We start from the raw sequence: 6,785 nt of genomic DNA, 5'->3' as shown, positions 1-6,785 counted from the left end.
GTTATAGTTACGCGATCTTTTTAATTTTCACTGTAAGTTTTCTGTTGATAACTATTGAAATCAGTGCGGAATTTCATGTTCCTAGCTATATAAATGGAGGAGTTATAACGAAAAATTTTATATCTGAACAATCAGTTGTATGGGAGCTATAGGTTATAGTGACCCGATCTTTGTAATTTTCACTGTAAGCATTCTGTTGATAATCGGTGCAAGTGCTGCGAAATTTTATGTTCGTAGCTGCGTAAATGGAGAAGTTATAACGAAAAATCTCATATCTGAACAATCAGTTGTATGGGAGCTATATGTTATAGTGGTCCGATTCTTCCGGTTCCGACAAATGATTAATACATTATAAAAATACACCCACCTACCAAATTTGATCCGGATATCTCGAAAACTGAGAGACTAGATTGCATACAAACAGACAGACAGACGGACAGACGGACAGACGGACAGACGGACATGGATAAATCAACTCAGCTCGACGTTCTGATCATATAAGTATACATTCTGATGGGTCTATCTCTTTTTGTTCTGGTACTTACAAACATCGGACCAAAGTTATAATACCATTTCATGCTCATGAAAGGTATAATGAGCAGTACTTTTATGGAAGGAGTGCTGCAACCGTCGAGCTCAGCGTGTTGCAAGAGTATGTTTGTATGTATGCAATATTATGAATGTAGCTTAGTAGTGAGTAGTTAGCTGATTCGTTTGGAGGGTTTGCTTATTAGCTTAGTCCTTTGTTATTAGATTTTTCCGTTTTCATTGTTGGTCCTTCAACTCGAGCATGTAGCTTATTAACTAATGCCTTATATTAAAGACTGAAAAAAAAATTAACAGAAAATATGCTGCAAGGCCGCCATTTCTTCGTATTAATATTCGGGCTCACAATAATATTAAAAATAATAGCCAGTTACTACCGAAATTCCGGCGCATTTCTAATTTTTTTCTTGCGACCGAAGATTTTTCCGTCTTCGGTTTTAGTCGCTGTCTTAATAAACGTATTCGCCTTCGTATATATTTTCGCATTCACCTTCGTGCTCCTTTTAGTCACTGTATTCGTATTCGTCTTCGGATGTATTCGTATTTCACTCCTTATTCGCCGTCATATTCTTCTTGGTATTCATCTTCGATTTCGTCGTCATCTTCGTCTTCATCGGGCACAGAATTCGTCTTTGTATTCATTTAAGTTCTATCTTCGAATTCATCTTCGCATAGACCGCATCCAAGTGTCCTTTTCAGGAAGTTTTATGTTGCAGGGCTTATTGAAGTGAAGGACAACTTCAATAGAGTTTTTTCTGAGCTTGAAGAAGGAATCGTCAAAGAATCAAAATGTGCCCTTGAAGGTCTCCATTTCTTATGCTCGCTATGTCGCTAAGGGTTCCAGTAAGTATCCTTCTCAGTTAGTACATATGTACATATATGTTTAGGTGACTAATAACACCAAGTGCCTAAAGGTATGCTAAACTCTCAATAAACTGGTATCAAACGGACATAAAGCATATCTGTACATACAATACAAATTTTAACAATTTTAAAGAAAAATTAAGGTGGGTGGTCTTTATTATAGCAACAGAAGTCAAATCAACAATCTTTAGAATTTTTGTGTATCTGTATGTTTGTACGTGGATCACTCGAAAACTGATAAATAGAATTGAATGCAGTTTTCTCCAGTGTATTGCTAGAGGTCTAGCTTAAAATACTGAAGAAAAATTAGAGAGTTGCCACCTGTAGGAAAAATTTAGTTTAAATAAATTGATAAGATAAAGTAAATATGGCGCAATATGGCTGTTAAAAGAATGATGTTCAAGAAGGCTTTCAGCCGAAAATTTTTTTTGGAAGGATGCCACCTGTCTAAAAATCTTAACTTAACTTAATTTATAAGATAAATTTAAATATTGAAATATGGGTTTCAAGCCAAAGAGGTTAAGCAATGTTTACTGCCGAAAATATTTTTCAGGAGGGTTGCCACCTGTGAAGAAAGTTTTTATCGAAAATATATTTTAAGTGGGCTGCCACCAATTTGAAAAATTTAATTCAGTTAATTTGATAAAATTATATAAATATTGAACTAGTACAACTTTGAAGAAAGTGTGCAGACTCTAGTTATAATATTATAAACTAAAATTCCAGGAAAAAGTCGATACTTTAACTACTTTCCAAATTTCTAGCTTAAAAAATATATTAACTAACACCCATATTCATAAATAAAGAATGCTTCATAAATAGAAAATTTGTTTGAAAATTCCATTTCATAAAGTTTTTAAATCTGTTTTATTTCTGATGAATGAGGCCATATGAGTTTTGAGAAGGAGTAACAACACAAAAGTATTTTTAAGGTGCAGTAAGGCACGGTAAAAATGTGTGCACTTCTCAAGCGCCATATAATAAAACTTACTAAAGTAATAGTTATGTGAACATAATTTAAAAATGTCAGAAAGCTTATAACATTGAAAGTAAATTAACAAATATATGAAAATATGCCGCAACTAACGAATTTATATAGATGCTTTCCATTTCCAGACAACCGGTCAGGTACGAGCATGATTTTTAATTTCGACCAAACTCAAATACATTGTTTGAGTTATGTTGAGTTTTTATAGAAAATATATGTTTTTGTGGTACATACTACACTATTCTTATATTGTTTAACTAAATGGAACATATGTATGTAATATATCAGCAAAAAATACAGCCGTGATCATTTTTTGTGTATCAAATAGTTATTAGAACACACTTTCCACCATACAGTTTCGACTATAAAAAGCGGGAAAATGTGATTGTAAAGATTTATTAAGAAAATAATTCAAAATCAGTTCTACTTACAAGATTTAGTAACAAATAGTACGCTATAAATTACTGCGAAGTTAAAAAACGTAATTTTTTACACAAAAAACGTCCAAACGTCAACAGGATACAAAAAACGTCCAAATGACGTTAAGGACGTCGTTCTGGCAACGCTGGTTATAGCCGCGGCTTAGTAAGAAAAATACAAAATACCTTCTGAAGCTTAATAAATTTCCAGTAAGCTCCCTTAAAGCTTAAACAGACGGCAGCGTTGATCCGGATTAACGCGGACTTAATCCGGATCAACTGCAGTTAATTCCCGAGTTCATCCGGATCAACACTGCCGTATGTTTATGCTTTTATGGGTTATGTGCTATTGCACCAATAACGATGGCGAATACCAACAAGTAGACTCCACTGAAGCTACCGCGATGAGGATCTACCCTAATTTCGCTCTGAATAGGAATCTCGGTTAGGAGAGAGCGTCTCCTACAGACACTCCCTCAAAGAGGGCACTCATAATTTACAACTACATATGTCTCCGAGTGAATGTTTGGAACACTTCGTACACGCCCTCCTAACTTAACCTAACCTAATCACAACTAAAAAATTTTCGAGTGACACTATTTATATTGAGCAAAAGGCGTATAACGCACATAAACATCTCAAACTTAATACTCGATTACCACATTCTCTTCCATCGCGAGGTACACGTATCATTACCAACATAAATTTCTGAAAATTTTTTATTTATTTTTTTTTCAAAAGTGCACTTTGTCTTTCGAGTTTATTTGCTTTGCTAAGCTGCACACCAATGAATGCAGATAATCCACCCATACGTCCAATAATCTTGTGGCCTAACAAACTGCTTTGAAGTTTTGAGATCAAAAATTATTACAGGCATTAGATGACATGGAAGTCAAGCGGTGCTCGTCATGTATGTAAGTACTTACAAGGACTAAAGCGAACTTAAGCTGAATTGGTGGATAACCAGCTGTGAATATGTACATACTATGTCTAAATGTAAATGTATGTGTGCATGTTATTTTATGAAAACCGAATAGACTAACAGATTCAAGTGGTTATGTTGAATAATACTTATATGTAGTACCTAAATGTGGATAGCTGAGTAAGTATGTGGGAAGAGGAAGTACAGCAGCAAAAGTAGAAAATTGCATAAAGTGCAGAGAAGAGTATAATAAATTGAAATTATGTACACATAAGCACATACACACACACACACATACACTTTGATATGCATGCAGATAAACGATGCGGCTCAATGGTAATATAGGTACGTGTGTGTTTGTGTATGTATGGGAGGGTACAGATATTTCTACCTACCAAATATGAGTGGCTTTTGTAAGCTCACTTTTGCTACAAAGGAAGCTGTTGCTGGCGCATAATTCAATTTAACAAAATGTTTGTGAAAAGTTATTGAAGGGAAGGTAGTTATGCGAGGGCGCAAAGGCATGCTAAGCATTGCAAGAAGGTGAAAAGGCTATGCAGCCAAGCAAAAGAGTGCCTCATCAAGTCGAGGAGCATGGGGAACCCACTTGAAAGTTGTGTCCACTGACCAACATAAAATTTATGAATGAGTTTAGCAGGCCAGCGGAAGCAGGCGGAAGAAAAATTATGTTGCTTCTGCGTCGGCTGATTTGTGTAGGTACGTAGAGAATGTGCATGCATGTTTGAGTGGTTTGTGTGTGCCAAATGACAGAGGAGGAAATGAAATAGGAGATGAGCGTTTGTGTTGACGCTTGCAGCAATGGCCGAGAAGAAGTTGAAAATGGGCCAAAAGTCAAAGGCATTAGTAAGCGAACAGATTCTCAATTTTGTTGTTGTTGAACTTTTCGTTAGCAACACAGCGGGCGGGCAGCAATGAAATGCCCCTACATACATATGTACATATCCAGCGGCGAATAGGCAAATCAACAAAGAAGATTATCGGACAAACTTTTTAAATTTTTTTTTAAATTTTTTGTTTTTTGGTTTTTATTTTGTGCACTAAGTAAGAGTTGCCAGCAACAGCAGCAAAAGTCACAGCGGAAATGAATTTTATATTACAATTTATTCAAGTCAACTGAAATGAATTTTGTTTTGTTCGTGATGAAAGCCTCCAAACGCCCTAGCGCTCAGGCATTTACGCTGCCAGTTCAAAGATAAATGTGCTGTGCTTGCTTTCAAATTTTCCACCTGAAGTTGCATTAACTTGCATTTCACCAGGGCTGGAAAATTTGAATACGAAAATGATTTTGTAGGTAGCCGAGCGCAAGCGAGACATCATTCATGCCTACAGAGTTGCATTTTGTATATTGTACTTTGTACAACAGCTAAACACGTGATTACCTTTGTGGCATGTGGCATTATTATTTGTTACCGGTAAAGCCGCAGCAGCTTAAGCAACACAACAGCACGAGGTAGGAAAAGAACAATAATGACGAAAGAAATGAAAAGAAAAAGAAAAAAAACAAAATAAAATAAATGCAAAAGGCCGAACAAAGTCGGCTGTCTGCCACCGGGCTGATAGAGGCAGTTGCAATTTGAATTCAATTGCGCGCTAGTAACGCAGTCGAAGGACATGAAGTGCGGGAGGAGGGCTGTAAAAAGTGTGCAGCGAGAGTGAAATAATGCTCCAACGTAAGCGCCACAGCATAATAGCCATGAAAACTATTTACATTTGTGGGCTTTTGCCAGCGGGCTGCATCGAAATTGTGGCGTGTTAGCTTGATGCATGTGAATACAGTGGCGGATTTGCAGTCTTGCCCGCCCTAGGCCTTAAAGTACTAGCGGCCCCTCTCTTAGTTCCCATTATTTAGATACTACATTTGAATTTACTTTTTTGTCGACTTTTATCGAAATATATTATCGATAAAATAACACCCATCCCTTTATTGCTTACTTCAAACACTTGTCGATTTAAAGCAGACATGCCCAGCGCAGGAAATATTTTCGCTCTTGCTTATAACAGACTACATATAGGGTTGCTTTTGACTGTTTTGGTCTGCAGTCATGTCTGCAGTTCGATCCTGGATACGATTTTTGTTTTATGCATTTCATTTTGTTTAATTTTATTTCTTATTATTTATTTTATTATTAGATAATTAATATTTTTGTTTAATTTTCTTAACACTGTGGAACAAAAGTGAACTTTAAAAAAACCTAGAGTGCCCATATATCAGATTTGATATCTGTTGGTCATACAAAAAATGCCTCATACTCAGTTTTACTAGATTAATTCGTGAAAAAAAATTTCATGATCCAAAAACCTGAGTATAACGGCCAAACTTTTTTTCCCAAATTTTGAGTATTCATCGTTTTTTGGTCTATATTTGCTTCGTATGCTATTTTAAACAAATGTAGGCCAAAAAAAACGATAGACTTTTAAAATTTGGGGATGAAAAATTTGGCTGCTATACTGAGATTTTTGGATCCTGAAAACTCGTTTCCTTGAGAAGACGAATTGACCTTCTATATCTGAGTATGAGACATTGCTCGTATGGCCCACAGCTATCAAACCTGATATATGCGCGCTCTAGGTTTTTTGTTTGTGTTCCACAGTGCAATTACATTAAAAAAATAAATATACTAGTAATATTTGAATGAATTTACAAAAATGAATTGAAAATTCAACTTGCCGTGGCACTCGAGCCCATCACCTCGCCGCTCGTTAATCTACATTACTGCCGTCTGTCATGGTACCATTTTTATCAGATCAACTGCGCCGTTAATGCGGATCAACGTTGCCGTCTGTCTATGCTTTTACTGAAATCCTAGCTGTTGCTGGCGGGAGTACACACACATATACGAAGGGCGATATCCACGTTTGCGTAAATGGATTCAAGACCTTCAGCTCCTAGCCGTTCCAGTTCTCAATTTTTATACTGCATTGTGCACGAAGTTCCTTAGACTTGGGTGGTTTCGCAACCATGTGCTATATTGAGTTTACACGCAGTTACTTTTCGTCGTGCGTGTCTTGTTACCATCAGTGCAGC

Source organism: Rhagoletis zephyria, unplaced genomic scaffold, assembly GCF_001687245.7.
Source record: "Rhagoletis zephyria isolate East Lansing unplaced genomic scaffold, Rhagoletis_zephyria_1.1 Rzeph_scaffold_01455, whole genome shotgun sequence".
In the NCBI taxonomy this organism is placed as follows: domain Eukaryota; kingdom Metazoa; phylum Arthropoda; class Insecta; order Diptera; family Tephritidae; genus Rhagoletis; species Rhagoletis zephyria.
This window is presented reverse-complemented; position numbering follows the sequence as displayed.